General features: G+C 41.8%; 1 long non-coding RNA gene across 1 annotated transcript; it reads left to right on the top strand.

Annotated features, from left to right (window-relative positions):
- The first annotated feature begins 2,059 nt into the window (after nucleotides 1-2,059).
- Nucleotides 2,060-15,554, top strand: LOC141276518 (uncharacterized). The gene is made up of 5 exons (XR_012326213.1): nucleotides 2,060-2,185; nucleotides 3,822-3,936; nucleotides 7,355-7,427; nucleotides 8,088-8,195; nucleotides 14,580-15,554. It is a non-coding gene; the product is annotated as an uncharacterized lncRNA (long non-coding RNA).
- Nucleotides 15,555-19,038: the final 3,484 nt, after the last annotated feature.

Raw genomic sequence — 19,038 nt, 5'->3', positions numbered from 1 at the left:
GACAGCACCATATAAGAGTAACCAGATAGAGAGCCTGACTTTTTTTCTAGAAAATAAATGCCAGAGTCAGGTGAAATAAAATTTAGGTCAACAGAGTCTTTAGCGGGCAACATATAGGGCTACATTGTTCTTTATATACTGTATTGGGAAGCCGAGGGAAAAAATATACTATAGAGGGGATCAGGTGAAAGAGAAAGGTGGGGGAGTGTTGTTTACTAACCTCTGACCACCCGAAGACTGCTCCGTTATCGTCAAACCCCCATCACCAACATCGATCCCATGTTTTTGAAAAAGAACTTTTGTCTATTAATTTTTCTATTTTCCTTATTTTAAAAATAACACATATAAATCCCAGTCAGTGCTTATAATCAAAATGAGATGACATGATTATATTTCAGCCCAAAGCAAAGAAACCTGAGTGAAATCTCCTCAACCACATCACAGACAAACGTGTGACCCCCTTTAGGTTTTTCTGCTTGCTTGTTTGTTTAATTGAAAACTTTAGCAAGAAGCAGAATCCGTCTTGAGGACCTTAGGAGTACAAGGCAAAGGAATACCAGGAAGAATGGCAAAGGCATTTGAGTACTAACTTTGAATCCGTCCAGGTCGACTGCATATGCCCGTGCTGCAGAATGACAAAGTAGATGTCTGGAACAGCAAAGGTCCAGCAAGAGAGATAATAAGACAAGTTGAATAAGGAACAAGGGAGATCATAAGGAAGAATCCCCTTTCATAGATATTTCTAGAACCACTGGTGGCCCCAGTATCAGAATTTACCTGCCTTCAATTGTAGCAATGCTATACCCTAGGTATACGTACCTTAATCTTATTAATAATTTGTTTCAGACATTTCTTCCTTAAACTTATTTCCAATGCATTGTTTAGACTTATTCCGATTCAAACAGAAGGCCCACATTATAAAACAACTTACAACTAAGAGTCTGTCTGAATCTATGAAAGTCATCTAACTGTTGTGCCTAGCATTTTCCAAAGACGCTGAATTGCGTGACATACCTACAACAGCATGCTCTAAAGTATGTTATAGTCATCTGATTTACTCATACTGTAGTGGTGATCACTCAAAGTCTACTTGATCTCTCTCAAGACGTTTAAGTTCACGTAATTAAAATAGAAAACAAAGGTTATACATCTTCTGGAAACGTTGGGTTGGTATAAAACATGTTTCTATATTGCCTGACTTCTCTAAAACTTCAACAGACCAAAGTGCACTGTGAATGCACAAGAGTGAAACACAGTATGCAGTGTTTCTCCAACCTATTTGCACAGAGAGCTACTTGTTTTTGGAGCCTGCCTCAAGACATGTGTGCCGCAGACTACACTTTAGGAAACACAGATGTAGAATTTAATCAGTAGGTTGAATCAAACTTTGAGCAGAAGATATACTTCTCCGATCATATAAACAGATGCTTTTCTCTTTGAATTGAGACTCCCCCACCTAATCTGTATAGAAGTTAATGCTTAATGGGGAAGGATGTTGAAGACAACCCATCCTTGGGCTTTCCAAATAGTGAATCCCACTGTAGTTGGCAAAGGGTTTCCCTCAATATCTGAATTGCTTTTACCTCTAGAGTAGTACAGTCTGTGTTGCCAAATCACAGGGAAACATTGCTTAGTAATAGCTGATGCTATAACAGCTAAATCTTCTAAGCATTTTTAACTATATAAATGCATCTCCCCCCAACAACAATGATCAAGCCAGGAAGCTTCCTTTGAACTTTAAATTGACTTACATTTCAAAGAGTTCAAGAGCACCTCCCAACCCCACATCCCTGAGGTTTGGGCTCTAAATGGGGCCAGTGACTCGCTAAAAGCGCCCTCTGACCCAGAGCTCTGTTTCCTTTAGATACTGAAGTCCAATAAAGCCACTTTATAGCCATGGAGGAAATGAACAGGCTGTTGTTCTCAAAGAATGTGAAGGCCTCACCTGTGCCCTGGAGATAGGAGCTTTATGAGTCGTGGGGTACCGGGACAGCCCCGGATGTGTGCTGTCTCCAGAGAAACAAGTTGATCAGAGGTTTTTCCTGATGAGTTGGAAACCCTGCCACATGTCATGCAGTGCTTATTTCTTCGGCAGGTTTTATATTCTCTGGTGTCATTCAGCAATTTCATGAGAGTGAGACAATGGATTGAGAAGCAATAAAGCAAATTCTTCCCGTTCTTTAAGGTATGAGTCATCTTTACCATTGAAACCTTTGGTCAATGTCTGAAGAGAAGAGACAATGTATACCTTTTTTGGGGGTGGGGTGAGGCGGGGAGACTTGTCAAATGGGGTGCTTCCATTAAGGAAAGAAAGATGGTTGGGGGTATATTAACACGCACTATGTGGTTTGATTGCATTTTCTCTCACTCCAGTTCCTGTGTTTGCTGCCAGAGTGAACCATGGGTTTGTGAGAATTGTCAGTTATCAGTTCCTAAGAGTAAGGGGCAGAGTGGCATTAAGGAGGCCGTCCACGCATTATGGCATCTATTTTAGAAACAGTAATACTAGCTCACATTCTTGAGCATTTATTCTGTGCAGACACTACTCTTAAATGCTTTGCAAATATTTAGTCCTTCAATATGCATAGTGGCACCGTGCAGTAGATGTGGAAGATTGTGCAAAATAACTGCAAGTCATTGCCTCTCCCTGTATCCTTGCCCCTTTCCAATGTGACTTTGCCACTTTGCATCAAGAGGTAGGGTCTAAAATTCAAAAAGAGTCATGTACCAAAATGTTCATTGCAGCTCTAGTTACAATAGCCCGGAGATGGAAACAACCTAAGTGCCCATCATCGGATGAATGGATAAAGAAGATGTGGCACATATATACAATGGAATATTACTCAGCCATAAAAAGAAACGAAATTGAGCTATTTGTAATGAGGTAGATAGACCTAGAGTCTGTCATACAGAGTGAAGTAAGTCAGAAAGAAAAAGACAAATACCGTATGCTAACACATATATATGGAATTTAAGAAAAAAAATGTCATGAAGAACCTAGGGGTAAAGCAGGAATAAAGACGCAGACCTCCTAGAGAACGGACTTGAGGTTATGGGGAGGGGGAAGGGTAAACGGTGACAAAGCGATAAAGAGGCATGGACATATATACACTACCAAACGTAAGGTAGATAGCTAGTGGGAAGCAGCCGCATAGCACAGGGAGAGCAGCTCAGTGCTTTGTGACCGCCTGGAGGGGTGGGATAGGGAGGGTGGGAGGGAGGGAGACGCAAGAGGGAAGACATATGGGAACATATGTTTATGTATGACTGATTCACTTTGTTATAAAGCAGAAACTAACACACCATTGTAAAGCAATTATACCCCAATAAAGATGTTAAAAAAAAAAAAAAAGAGGTAGGGTCTATATCCTTGCCTTCTGAATCTGGGATCACTTCCTTACAGTCCTTTGGTCAGCCAGGCGAACTAGGAGCTGGCTGGCCTAGGGTGGTCCTGGCTGGGATGGCTCCTAGCTTCCATGGGGTCTCTCATCCTTCAGGTGAGTAGCCTGGATTGTTCACATGGCTGGGCAGGGTCTAAGTGAAGAAGTGGAAATGCAAAACCTTGCTGAGATCGAGGCTCATAGCTGACACAATACTTCTCCTAAAGGCTATCAGACAGAGAAAGTCATAATGGCCAACTCAGATTGAAGGAGTAATTGAACCCAGGAATCAGATTTGGAGTGCCTTGTTCTTTGGTCAACATGCCTCTGAAAATCATGGTAACCACCCAACGGGGCTATTTCCTAATCCCCTCTATTAGGAGTGCCTCTGTGCTTATTGCTCATTATGGCGTTGATGGCTTATTTCACTTCCCTATTTAGGGGCCTTCGGGGATTCCAAGAACGACTTCTCAGAAGCCATATTTACACCCGACCCAAGAAGGAAAGGCCTGCAGTGTCTAAAGTAGTTACAAAACGTCTGTGTGATTACAGTGAGGTCTGTTTTTTTTCTTTTTCCCTTTTTCCTTTTTTTTTTTTTTTTTTTTTTGCGCCTCTGCCTTGTTTCATTTTTATGGCCACTGCAAACCGACACTGGAACAGCAGGTTGAAATGCCTTTCAAGCACTTTGATTACCACCATGAAAACAAAGTGCTTTCTGGCAATGTCTGAGAATTATTACAGTCAGTCTTTGCCTGTGATTCAGCGAAGCTCCCCAATTTCATAGCGAGCACCATAGCGGACTTCCCAATTCGCAGCCTAGCATATATGCAACATTCCTTGGAGTATCTTTAAGATCTTGGATCATATAAAATAGCTCCCTCCCATAAAAGCACATACAAACTTACCATTGTTGAATGTTTTTTTAAGTAGAATCAGGAACAAATCTGTGACCTTGTGGCCCCGAGGTGGGAACACTATCTATAAAGTTGCCCAGACATTCTGCCTGTCAGTAGGATGTTTTCATTGAACACGGGTATAAAAGAAGAAGGAGCCAGGATAGGCCAACATTTTTTACATGCCACAGCTCCGTTTATACATTTTAAACCTTGTTAACATTTGCTAACAAGAAAGTTAAGAACTTGGAGCTATAAAAACAGGAATGCCTTGCTAACTAAATAAATATATGTGTGAACCCTGGGTTTTGCTCCCTGCTCTGGACCGTCTTGTGATCATGCAAAAGGAAAAAGAAAAAAATAAAAAAGAAGCCTAGCTTTGGTTTGTAAAATATCTAGTAAGTCCTTGGAGTTTTCTTTCCTTTGCATGTTTCTCCGAGTTTCTGTTGATTTCACCTTTTGCAGAATTCAAATTCACAGGAATCATTTAGTTGTTCACCAACAGTAGGGTTTTGAGGATTCTAAAGCATTTAGCGTTGCCTTCTCAAAATCAGCAAAATTACACTAAGAATGTGAAACAGCAGAGAGAAGTGAGTCCTGGCCATATGATACGCTTTCGCTTTTGGAAAAAGAATCACATCAGGCATCCTTTTCCCCCAGCACTTTTCATCAACTTCTATCTGTATATTTTTTCTAGGGGCTTATAAACCATTTCCTCTCTTCTGTTTCCTGCTGCCCACTCTAGTCTCTGCCACTTCCTTGCAGTAAACAGCTTCCTTGCAGACAGCAAACAGCATCATTGCTTTATTTAGCCTAAATGAACTCATGAGTCTTCACTGAGAAGCTGAAGCACTTGTTTCTCCCTCTGTCTCTCTGTCTCGTCTCTGTTCTCCACCTATTTTCAAGGTTCAAAGACCTATGTACAAATAACATATTGAAAGCAGTAAGCTAGAAAATAAAAAATAAATAAATATATAGTGAAACCACAGGCAGTTTAAGCAAATACATCTTTGGTAGAAAATGACTGTGTTGGCTATTATTTGGCCCACTAATGAAAGTCAATTTTACTCCATTGAAAATCTGTTTCCAAAACCTAACTTCTCTGAGCTGAGGAAAAAGGTCTGGTCCAGGGCAGTACCAGAATCCAGGGATGTTAAGCAGTGCAAAAGCCTTTAACTCACAGATGCCTGCATCCACTTTACACAGACAAAGCAGCTGACCTTCATCACCCTAGAAGGTAGGCACCATTCTCTGCCTTCTGTAGATGAGGAGACAAGCTCAGAGATGTCAGAACTGACCTCCCCAAGACCACACAGATCATAAGCCTCCGCACTGATATTTGAACCCAGGCTGTCCTTGCTTTCTGACCTCCTCAGGCACCATAGGAGAGAGACTATTGCCTGGTCTTCCTTCATCAGGTCACACAGAATGTCTCAGGGGCCCACCATCTAAGCACCTATAACCCCTAAATCCAGGGTCTCCTTTTTTCCTCTCGACAGCTTGCCATCTCCTCACAACAGCCGCCTATTACCTTTCCTGAAGGGCGACATCTTCACCAATCACTGCCCTCCCATCCCCAGCCTGAGAGGAGGCCCTCCCTAGACAGGCCCAGCCTTCAGCCTTCACCTCTGCTTCACTCTCAGGAATCCTCTCCCCTCCCCGGTGCTTTTGGAAACAAAATCCTATCTCCCTCCAAGGCTCATTCTGCTTCCCTTCCTGCTCCAGCCCCTGTTGCCATAGACTGTCTTGAGGGGACGTGAGACTGGATTCCAGCCCCTGGTACCTTCCCCTTGTGGTACCCTGGGGTGATGGCCCCTCGACCTACCAGCATCCACTCCTCCCCTCTGGACAGTGTCTCTGGTTATGAGTTTCTTGGATGGTGGACTGGTGAAAGGCCAACCAGAGACCTGCTGGCTTAAGAAGGGGCTCTGAGATCCTTTGCTTTGCCACTCTGGGGTCTTCAGAGTTTCCACTTAGCATCCAAGTCCTGTTTCCTCAGACTGTGGCCTGAGGGGAGTTTCTGTGTGTATCCAGAACAACTTCCCAAGGTGCCCTCATGTTCTCAGGACAGTGGGTGGCTGCCTTCCTTTACTCCATGAAGGCTCCTGAATGTGTAGAGATGTAAATAGTTATGAAGACTTATGAAAACTTGGAAAAACAGTCTCAGGAAGTAATGCCTGAACTCCAAGGGAGAGCTATGTGGCTGTAGGACCTGAGGCCACGTTTCCTCAAGGCAGAGCTTGAGAAGGGAGCTGGAGTGTATGTGATTCATTGCGAGAGGTCTCTCAGGAAAAAGAGAGCAAGAGAAGTAGAGGAGACAGAAGACGGAGCTAGGATGTGGTCTCACCTGAAGTCTAGCCTCCATCCGATCCCATGGAGAGTTCTGGAGCTGGGTTTACACTAGAGTTTCTCTCACCTGGAGACAAGGAGCTGGCCTTTGGTCACTGCCATCAGTTAGATACTAGCTGCAGGACACCCCGGGTTGAGGAAATAAACTTCTGGGGAAGTTGGCACTTTTGGTCAAGGGCAGTCCTTCAGAAAAGGGGTGGTGGACAGAGAGAGCACCTATCATTGGACACTCACAGCAGCTGGAGTATGGATGCACTGCTTTGGTAAACAGGATTTGATGGTGACTGAGAATGTTCACTACACAGTTCACAGGAACATAGCCATCCTTTCCCATGAGAAGTCCTTAAGAGAGTGGAACCTTGGTTCATTCCTAGAAAACTCCAAATCTAGCTTTAGTAAGCCTGAGAAGAAGCCTGAGTAATATGGTTTATTGCTCATGGTGTGTCTGCATTCTATACTGGAGTGCTTAGAAAAGGTTATATGGTCTTAGTACCCTCCCCAGAAAACACACTTAATAGGTAGACGTTTAATTAAAATATTAGAATGGAGAAGAAAAATAAATTAGTATGCAATGACTCTTTATTAATATTTGACTCAAACTGGGCCCAAAGGGAAGGAAATCTATTTGTTATCTACAACTCAATTGTTGATCTTATTAGGAAAGGAAATCTCAGAACTTCAGAACAGGAAGGGACCTTGGGTACCATCTAGTCTAACCCTCTCATTTTACAGATAAGGAAACCAGGACCCATGGAGGTCAAGGTCTATGGACTGTGGTTTTGTGTGTCTTCCTTTCTCTGTGATGGTAAGTATACTAATGGCCAGACCAAACAGTGTTGTTTGGTTCACTTACACACATTTGAAAGAGCCCCTGCATCTGGAAGGCCCATCAGATGGGAATCGATCCCCCTGGGATGGTGGTAACTTGACTAAATATCTTGCTATGATCAAAGCATCTTTGGGAGCCATTAGCTCTCTAGAGCAATGCCCTGTTGAAATCTGTGGAAGGATTGGATGCAAGCTGTGGAAGACTTTTTAATAGCATTCCAAGTTCCCATATTAGATTCTACTCTTACAAATTTCACCTTGGCTGTGATCTCAGCATTCTCGTGTGTAAAATGAAGCCACTGATGTCCACCCTCCCAGAATGGCAGAGTGGCTCCGAGGTTCCCATAAACAGCATAAATATATAGTCTTATAAATCTAAGAGGAAGATTCAAGATTGACTTATTTAGTACAATCATTATACTTATTGATGAATAAATTCAGTTAAGAGAATTCTCTAGGGTTACTAGGAGGAATTAGACATAATCTCTAATGTAACCAGGTCCCTTCAGCCTGGATTTTTTAAATAAGCAGAATTATTTATAACTTAAAATATAAGGGCAAAATCATATATAGCCAATGCCCACTAGAAAAGTCTTAAATTTACAGAGTGCCTGACTCTGTGTTTTCACTTTGACAGACCCCACAGGAACCGATTCCAACAAAGTTAGCTGCAGATTCATCTCCCACTTTGCTTATGATGAAAAGATTGTTTGAACCTTCTTACCAGGCTCTGGAATATTATTCCGTAAGTCAAAAGTGTTTTAGAGTCAAATGCTAAATGACTTCAAAACTGAAGGTAAGCTCCATGCTCCAGCCCCAGTAACATTAAACCAGGTAAGACCGAAAGTCACAAAAGCTCATGTCCCCAACAAATACTGGGCAAGTCCCTTCCATGACATTTATAACCAGTCATCACAGACCTGGCAGGCTCTTCCCAACTCAAAGGTCCCATTAATATTTGGTTATTTTTCAAGGAAAAAAAGAAAGGCTAAAGCCCACCCTGCCTTCTCATGATAAGTCACAATCATTAACTTACTGTATCGTGTGCCTAATCGATATTATTCTGTGCAAGATGCACTTTGTAAATGTTGGTTTGATGGATGGATGAATGAATGTGTGTTTATAGAAGAACCAATCCTATCTGATAAGAGAGCTGTCTGTTCAGTATTAAATCATCATCCAGTGCAGACTTAAGGTAAAGCCAGTGAGGACAGTCTTCTGAAAACTGGAGCAGGTCTTCAATATTTACAAATACACTTACAATACAAATACACATACAAATACACAAACCAAGGTTTGGTTTTGCTAATTTGCTCCTGCCAGAAAGTGAATAGAAGGTCTTTACTCAATACATCTTAACAGGAGCCAAAGTCATTCTATTCCCTCAACCAAACCCTGATAAAATGCAACATGTTTAAACCAATTGAGAATTTGAAATAGAGGTTAGCTCTTTCTGCTTTCTATGTTTCTTCTTAGTTACTGTTGAAAGAGCTAGGAGATAAGTTATGATTTGCCAAATTTACTTAAGTGATTTTTGATCCTGATTAAGACCTTGGGATTAGACACAAACAGAATGCAGATTTAATGAAATCAAACCATAGGGGAACAAAAGTTGCTACCCCAAAATGTATCTCTTTGGCTTGAAGATTACTTTGGGCTGATTGTTTTTAAGAAACAAAAGACTCAGGAAGAGCTTTTACCTCCTCCCCTTAACTGTCTCAAAGAATTTAGATAAAAAGCCAATAGATAAATAAAATATAATGTGAACTTGGTGTTGTAGACTGGGGGAAACTTAGTAAGGCCTGTTTGGTCAAAGTCCTCTCTGCGTCCCATTGTCTTTGCATGGCCCAGCAGACATCTGTTTACCGAACATTTCTCTTTCATCTTCCTGTAACTTGCCTTCCTTCCCTTTTTTATTTTTTCTTGTGATTGTTTTTTCTTTTTTTCTTTTTTAACATATTTATTGGAGTATAAATGCTTTACAATGGTGTATTAGTTTCTGCTTTATAACAAAGTGAATCAGTTATACATATACATATGTTCCCATATCTCTTCCCTCTTGCATCTCCCTCCCTCCCACCCTCCCTATCCCACCCCTCCAGGTGGCACAAAGCACCGAGCTGATCTCCCTGTGCTATGCGGCTGCTTCCCACTAGCTACCTATTTTACGTTTGGTAGTGTATATATGTCCATGCAACTCTCTCACTTTGTCACAGCTTACCCTTCCCCCTCCTCAAATCCTCAAGTCCATTCTCTAGTAGGTCTGTGTCTTTATTCCTGTCTTGCGCCCATGTTCTTCATGACTTTTTTTTTTCTTAGATTCCATATATATGTGTTAGCATACAGTATTTGTTTTTCTCTTTCTGACTTACTTCACTCTGTATGATAAACTCTAGGTCCATCCATTTCATTACAAATAACTCAAGAACTTCCTTCCCTTTTACATCCAAATACCCTACCCCCTTGTCCTTCTCTCAGATGGAGTATAGGCTTCAATTGCCTAACCGTCCTTGTGACCCATGCTCTTATGGAACCCCCCAGCCCACCGCCACGTGCGTAACTGAAATTAATTTTCTCCTGCTAACCTATCTCCTGTAAATTTAATTCTTAAACCAGCCAGAAGAATCTAGAAGGACAGAGGATAGAAGGATGGCTTTTTCTTTCCCCACACAACTCCTAAAGGACTTGTTTGTGGTTTTAGTCTCTGTGCTACATTGACTATAAAACTGGCCCCAGTGCTCCACCCTACCCTTTGCCATGGGACTTTGAAGCAACTCCGGTTAACAAGTGGAGTCTATTTCTCCTCCCCTGGAATCTGGACTAGCCTCATGACTTGTTCTAACCAACAAGTCATGAAGGAGTGATGGGCTTTGAGCCCAAGCCTCCCCAGGCCTTGCATGTCTTGCTCTTCCAGAAAACTCCTTCCTCATGAACAAGCCTGGGCTAGCCTTCTGGAGAGTGAGAGACCACGTGGAGGAGAAACCAGTTGCCTTAGTCACGACCACTGAAAACCAGTCGGTAGACAAGTGACCACTATATATATTAGACAGTCCACTCAAGATCAGCAGGCTGCCTGCTGCATCTACAGCTGACCACAGATGCATCAGTGATCTCAGTTAAGACCAGAAGAATCATCCAGGGGACCCAGAGCCATGGAAACAGCAATATGTGCTTACTGATTTTTAAGACATTGAATTTTGGAATTTTGGGGCGCTCTGTCATGTAGCAATAATTATTGACACAGGTAGTATAACTGAGACACGGAATGTAAGACTGGTTTATTGTATGAGAAAAGTTCTTGATGGCATTTAGTTTGGATACTGGAGATTTAACCCGAGAATGGGGTAGGTATTTCACTGCAGAAGAGACAAAGTGGGTACATGATAGCTGAAAGAAGGATTAAATTTTTCTATGCAGCTGTAAGTTATAAAATGGCTACCAATGCCAGAAAGTTTCAGGAAGATAGACATTGGATAAAATTTTCCTGATAGTTCAAGCTGTACAGAGATGGGCAAGGTCGTTTGGAAATGTGAGGGGGTTCTTGTCACTATGAGTTCAGTGAAGCTCAACTGGAGGGTGAAATTTCCAAGGAGCTGTACTCACTCTGGGATGTGTTAATCACCACTCCTAAGGTTTGAAGTGGTTAAAAAAAAATTAAAAAAAAAAAGTCCAACTCAAACCTACTTAAGCAAGTAACACCCAAGATATCTCCCTATCTCTCTCTCTCCTTTTCTCTTCCCTTCTCTCCTCTCCTTTCCTCTCCTCTCCCCTCTCCTCCCTTCCCTTCCCCTCCTTTTCTCTCTCTCTCTCTCCCTCTCTCCCTCCCTCCTTACCTCCCTCCTTATTTCTGAATCTCTCTGTCTCTTTTCTGCACTGGCTAATTTTCAGGCAAGATTTCTTCATGTATGGTGGCCCTAGGCTCTCAAACCTTATATATCCTATAGAAATCCCCATAGAAACACACCACTTTTCTGAAATATGTTTTCTCCCCAAATGTCCTAGAATTGAGATCACATTGTCCTGAACTGGATCACACATCCAACACAAGTCACGTGGCCAAGCTGCCCCAAATCAAAGGTGGGGAAGGATACACCCCACCTATGATGAGGTCACAGAAAGGATGTGGGTACAGGGAGGGATGAAGAATTAGAGTCAAAAATTCAAAAAAAACCAAAAATCCCACTCCAATGGTGGGGCTGGTTCACTTCCAAAAAGGTCAAGTAGGGAAAATTCAGCCTTATCCAAATCATATAGGATGAGAGTGGGGTGAGGTGCTCTCCCAGAGTAAATGTGAGACCCATCAGCAGCAAACAAGGAGTGGATCCTCAACAAACAAAAAACAAAGTGTCCTCTACTGGATGTGGTTAGATTAAAGGACTTTACGATCCTTTCTAACATTTGTTCTGGCAGTTCTTCACAGTGAGAATGAAGTCAGCCTAAAGGATGTGGACTCAAGGATTCAGGGAAGTCAGCCTCCTTGAGGCAGTTAGGTTCAATGCAGTTCAAAAGTACTCAATGAGCGCTTAACCATGTGGTGGGTGCTGGATGAGGTGCCTTGGGTGCTGTGGCTCACCAGCCCCAAATGGTAAATATTTTCCTTCCTGCTAGGCCACCATCTGAAAATGCCATAACAGGTATGCAAACCTCCTGTTTTCCTTCCTGTCTTCCTAGGCTCCTTCCCGCCTTTCTTCTTTTCTTGCTTGGTTCTGATCTCAGTGGCAGGTGACTGAATTGATCATATTCTTCATTTCCTGGTATGTGATCATCATTGTACCACATCCTTAACTATTTGATTTGTTTATTCTCTTTCATCTCTATTCTCTCTCTTTTTTTTAAATACAGTTTCTTTTTATTTATTTATTTATATATTTGTTTGGCTGTGTTGGCTCTTTGTTGCTGGGCGCGGGCTTTCTCTAGTTGTGGCGAGCGGGGGTTACTCTTCATTGCGGTGCACTGGCTTCTCATTGCGGTGGCTTCTCTTGTTGTGGAGCACAGGCTCTAGGCACGCGGGCTTCAGTAGTTGTGGCTCACGGGCTCTAGAGCGCAGGCTCAGAAGTTGTGGCTCATGGGCTTAGTTGCTCCGCAGCATGTGAGATCTTCCCGGACAAGGGCTCCAACCCGTGTCCCCTGAATTGGCAGGCGGATTCTTAACCACTGCACCACCAGGGAAGTCCCTCTTTCATTTCTATTCTCTATCCTCATTCCCTTCATCCCAGATGCAACATGACTGTATTTAATAAGTAGCTTTGGGTTTATATGTGTTTTTGGAAAAAGTATATTTTTACATACTGCATTTTAAATTTCCTTAATTTTTATACATTATATGATTTTATACATATTTATATGTAACACATGTGTGTATTACATTACATATCACATATACATATACATATAGTTTGGTTTTCTACTGCCCCTCTCTGTTCTAGATTTTCAGTCCACCCAGGTTTCTTTGTTTATATCGAGTTCAGTAACTTCTTACTGCTTCAGGTAAAGTTTTCCATCCCATAATTTTTTAAGGAGCCCTAAATGTTAATATCCTTTACAGAAGTGACTCATCATTGTGTATAAATGACTGATACCCAGTCCTGAAACAAGTCTCGACAGGAGACTGCCCTGCAACCTGGAATGGAACATGGAGTGAGGGAAAGGCAGACGTGGGACCATCGAGTCCCCCGTCACTACCATCCATAGGATGGTTCCTCTGAAATTCTAAGAAGACCTGGCTCATCTACTGACCTTGACAGTGAACAGAAATAACAGCCCAGTTTTTTTAGAGAGTGGGAAACAAACCACAAATCATCTAGAATGGGAGCCAGAGCTCCAGACCCCAAACCAGCAGCACATAACAGGGAAAGTCCACTTGAATGAAACCAAAGTGTCCCTGTCAAAGGTTTCCAAAGACTTTTATCTGCCACCCCATCCTGAGACTCGTCAATATATGTGAGGCCTCCCTTTGAATGACAGGAGTGAAGAAAAACAAAAAAACACTTTGAAAAATAATATTGTTTCCAAGGCCTGTCTCCTAAGCCAAAAAAAAAAAAAATTAATGTCTCAATAGCTGGGAGTTATTAAAATGCTTATGCAGGAGAACAAGTCATGCGCCAACTCTTCAAAAAGAGGTCTTGCCACTGGCACTCCTGGTTAGAAATAATTACAAGGAATTCATCATAATTTTGTCTTACAAAATTGCTCACCATTGAAACCTAGTTTTGAGGGAGATCAGGTTACCTTGTTAGAATGGTCTTAAATGTTGATATACATTTTATGGAAAGTATGCATTTACACATATACGTGAATATACTCCACTACTAGGCAGGACTTTCTATGGGCTTATTTATTAGATTATACACTGTACTGGATTGAATTTTTGACTCTAATTCTTCATCCCTCCCTGTACCCACATCCTTTCTGTGACCTCATCATAGGTGAAATGTATCCCTCCCTACCCTTGATTTGGGGCAGCTTGGCCATGCGACTTGTGTTGGCCAATGGAATGTGCGTAGAAGTAACTGTGGAACAATGCTGAGTCTAGGTCTCAGTAGGCTCTGCTTGATTTTCGGCATTTCTGTCATCCCCATGACAAACTTCCCCAGGGCAATTCTCCGGACTCCAGAAGAAACACACTAGGGCAGGCCAGAGCCCAGCCCTGAGTGAGGAGCTAAGTTAAGCCAGACCTTTAGCTCAAGGCAGAGCTGCCAACTGAACACACAATCGGTCCGTGGACCCCCAGCCAACCCACAGATGCTGGTGGGAATAAATGATTTAAATGTCATGAATGTGATATTGCTTGCAACATCATGGTCAATGCTTGAAATATCATGGTCTGTTTTCTGACATGTTAAAAATATCTCATCTGAATGTAATTATCATCAGTCTCCTTTAAGACATTCATGTTGGAGTCAAGGGTATCTCCCCATTTCCATTTATTTTTAAGTATACATTGCTGTTCCAAAGTGTGACAGACTGCTGTCAAGAGATTTTATGAGGCAGATCACCTTCCGAAGCATTTCTTCTTCAGTTTTGGACTACAGTAGTGTAGTACAACAGTCTGACTATAATAATTCTGCTCTTATCAGTAGGAAACAGTAAACCGTTTTTCATTGTTTCCCTTAAATGTCATTTATTGCAGATATGGAAAGAAATGAAGGAGAATAATGGACCCAATGACTCCCAGCTTGTTTTGGAGATGTTATTATTCCTCAAGGGGAAGAATAGTGAAGGATGAAAGGCAACTGTTTCAGGCTTTGGGGGTCATATAAGCACCCATCAACCTGCATAGCCATTTCTGATAGGAATATGTCCTTCCTCTGGTGAGGTCTGTCTGATGGTTTCTCCCTGTTCTGCTCTCAATTGCTAGGGACTCCTCTATATCCCTTAGGACATTTCTAGGCTGCAAACTGAGCCCTGCATCCTGGAGAAGCAGTTTATCAAAGTAAACACCTACTATATTCCACCTACTATATGGCATCTTGTAGATGCTGAGGATACACACCACAGCTGAGATTAACACAGATAAGTGTTTTTGTTCTTAGGAAGCTTCATTTTACTCATGGGACGTGAACTATAAAAACTGAAATTCAGTACAATAGTTTCAGATAGTGCTAAGTGTAATAGAGCAAAGAGAACAGGGTAATGGAATAAAGTATGAGGTGGTCAGAGAAGGCCTTTTTAAAGAAGCCTAGACCTGAAATATCAAAAGGAACAAAGCATAGTAAGATCTGGGGAGAGGGTGTCCCAGGCAGCAGAAAAGCCAGCACAAAGACTCAGAAGCAGAAACACAGTTGAAGATTTTGAGAACTGAAATGGTCAATGTATATTGAGCATAGCAAACAAAGGGAAGAGAAATATAAGATGAGATCAAAAACTTAGACAAGGACCACGTAATAAGGTCTTAAAAGCAGGAGTAAGAAATTTGTGTTGGGTTCTAATGTCAACAGGTAGCATTGGCAGCTTTCAAGCAGGGAAGTGACATGATCTGATTTGGACATGATCTGGATTTTAGAAACCATCACTCTAGCGGCCACATGAAAAATGGATTCTAGGGAAGTAATAGTGGAAGTAGGGAGACCAAATAGAAAGTGACTGCAGGTATCCGGGGACCGAGGGTGGCAGCCAAGATGGTATGATGTGGTCAGATCAGAATTTTGGAGGCAGAGCCAACAGGACATATGTAGACTGGAAGTAGGTGGGGAAACAGAGAGAAATCTAAAAGATACACTTGAGTTGACGGCCTGAGATAATGTACAGATCATTTTGTTGTAACTGATAAGAGAAATACGAAGAGCAGAGCAGGTTCTCTGGGGAAATCAGAGTCTGTCTATTCTGTATATTACTTTTGAAATACTAGTTAGACATTCACAACTTAACTATGTTGGATTCAGGAGTTTAATGTGGGAAAACAAGTCACTTGCAATTCCAGTACTAAGAGCTTCTCTCAGAGATATAATTACACTTTTAATCATTCTCTTCTAAGTTCTATCAGACAAACTATTTGCCACAATCAATATATTTATTTAATAAGACTCTGAAAAGCATCTCATGACATGCAGGTACAAATGCAACATGGCCATTGGTTGGTTATTTTTAAGGCAGGCCCTACTTACTTTGCCCTAAGATACTAGTTTGGTGACTTAAACATTTTTGTTCCATGAGGTAAATGATTGGAGCAGTCATGGAGAAGCAGCAGCTAGGGATCTGGTCCCTAAATACTCGGCCACCTCTCTCCACTGTCCACACATACACACGCAGCACAAACTTCAACCCAAGATTTCCACTTTTACAGTGGACTTCCTCCAGTGACTTTACTTGAATAAAGAGTCATATGAATTTTAAATAACTTGGCATCCCCTGCCCCCAAACTCATGCTTTGCCTGGAATGCTTTCTTTTACATCTCAGCATGTGCAGTACTTGGCTGTAAGTAGACTCTATACCTTTCTCTCTTTTTTCGGTATTTTTAGCCAATCTGTATCTTGAGCCAAGATGCCTCCACAGATTCTAGGAACTGAAATAACCCAGGGTTCAGAGGCCTCATGTCAGCCTGCAGCTGAATAAGAGTTAATGAAGCAAAACTGCAATTATCTGGAAAAACTGTGGCAACCAGATCTGGCACTTTTTCCAACACTGATGCCACGGGGACAAACTTCCATGTCACACATTTTATGGTATAGAGCTGAAAATCACTCTGATATTCCTAAAATGATGATGGGGATCAGAAACACCATAAGCCCTAACCAGTATGAGAGGCATGTCCTAAAACCAACTGTTCATTTGTAAATATCTTGAAGAGACCCTGGATTTCATTTGTGTGCACATTGTATTGAGCAGGGGTCTTATTACTCTCCAAGGAAACTAATAATGTAATACATACTGGGCTGACAAAAAATAAGAAGTGACCAAGGGATTAATATGTGGCAGAAATGGCTAGGAGATCACCCAAAAACCCATGCTATTCTTTCCTTAATATAAAGTTGTACTAGGAAGTGGCTGTCTAGCTGGGGACTACATTTCCCAGCTTCCCTTGCAATTAGGTGGAGTCATGTGACTGTGTTCTAGCCAATGGGATGTTAGAAGAAATGGTCATTCCTGTAAGACTGAATCGTAAAAAAATTTCATTTGTGCTTTTCCATGACCTTTCCCCCTACTGACTGGCTGAAATGGGACTATTTCACAAGAAAATCTTGGAAGTCATGTGTTGAAGATGGCAGAGCATCCATTTGCTTTGATCCTTGAATTGCCACAATGATGAGAGACACCTGGTTTACCTGTCCAGTACTCCTGTTTGAGCAAGAAAGAAGACTCTATTGTAACACTTTACGTTACTTGTTAGAGCCTATTCTAATTAATATAGAATAGCAATTGTGGAAGTCACTCAAGATGAAGACCACACCTAATATCTCCAAAATTAATCAGAAATGGTTTCTTATTTTTTTTCTTACCACTTTTAATGGCATTACACTTTTGAGAATATATAGTGTTTGGAAAAATTCTATGCAGGATAATGGCTGTTCTACACAGGGTTGAATCAACTCTGATGTTACCAAGCCACTTGGCAATCTCAAGAACTATCAGGCTGTTGGTAGTTGACATCTCTTCCTTTGCCTAATCAGCATCAATAACTCCTTTTGTAATAATAACATCTTGGTTTTCCTCTGGGGAACTACAGTTCTCCTGTTGCATACTCAGTGGGAATGCCAATCATGATACTCCCTTCTTTCTTGGTCAAGAGTTGACTAGACCCTCTGTACCTGGGATCTCTAATAGAATGTCAAGCAGAATGTAAGAGGAACTAAAAATGGTCATTACCAATTCATTTGGACAAATGAACTCTGAAAATCATTATTTCCTACTTTCTAGATCCCCAGAGTTAGCCTCTGTCCCTGAGTCTTTTCTGGTGTTTCCTTCAATTCTCTGAATTTCTGAATTTCCTTTTAATACATTACTTTTATTTATATTTCATGTTATTGTTGTATATTTGTTATTTATTGCTGCAAAACAAATTACCCCAAAACTTTAAAAAGCAATAAATATTTATTATCTCACACAATTTCTATGGGTGAGGGATTCAGGAGTGGCTTAGCTGGGTGATTCTGGCTCAGGGTCTCTCTCATGAGGTTGCAGTCACATGTCCACCAAACCATCAATCAACTGAGAGTCTGACCAGAGAAGAGGCATCTACTTCGCAAGTGGCTCACTCAAACGGTTGACAAGTTGGTGCTGGCTGTTGGTAGGAGGCCTCAGCTCTGTTTCTCATGTGCTCTCTTGAGTGTCGTCATGGCATGATAGCAGGCTTCTCCCTGAGGAAGTATCCAAGAGACCAAGATGGAGCTGAAATGCCATTTTATGATCTAGCCTCAGAAGTTGTACATTGCCATTTATTTCATATTCTACTGGTTACACAGTGTCAGCCTTGATTCACTGTGGGAGGGGTCTCTACAAGGGTGTGAATATCTGGAGGCAAAGATGATTGGGGGCCATCTTGGAGCCTGCCAAGCATGTGCGGTTAATTTCTGTTTCTTGCAACCACAAAAACCTAGTTGAGGTACCTGATTAAGTTGAAAAAGTGCAGGCTGTTTTCACATATCCTTAAGAACAAGTCTAAGATGTAGAAGAATTTAACTTCTGAGAGAAAAGTTCCCAAGAATTTGGCAGTACTCTTTGGACAACATATATTTTTATTAGGTTCTATATTCCCAACTTACATTCAACTTTGATTACGGTGACTACAAAATTTTCTACTGTGATGATCTCCCCAAACCCTGGGAACCTTTAATAACAGCACTCTACAAACTTTAAAAATGGAGAGGGCTTCCCTGGTGGCACAGTGGTTGAGAATCTGCCTGCTAATGCAGGGGACATGGGTTCGAGCCCTGGTCTGGGAGGATCCCACATGCTGCAGAGCAACTAGGCCTGTGAGCCACAACTACTGAGCCTGTGCGTCTGGAGCCTGTGCTCCGCAACAAGAGAGTCTGCGATAGTGAGAGGCCTGTGCACCGCTATGAAGAGTGGCCCCCGCTTGCCACAACTAGAGAAAGCCCTCGCACAGAAACAAAGATGCAACACAGCAAAAATAAATTAATTAATTAATAAA

Source organism: Tursiops truncatus, chromosome 15 (genome assembly GCF_011762595.2).
Source record: "Tursiops truncatus isolate mTurTru1 chromosome 15, mTurTru1.mat.Y, whole genome shotgun sequence".
Taxonomy (NCBI): Eukaryota; Metazoa; Chordata; class Mammalia; order Artiodactyla; family Delphinidae; genus Tursiops; species Tursiops truncatus.
The sequence above is the reverse complement of the archived record's forward strand: the minus strand, read 5'-3'. Positions and strand labels throughout refer to the sequence as shown.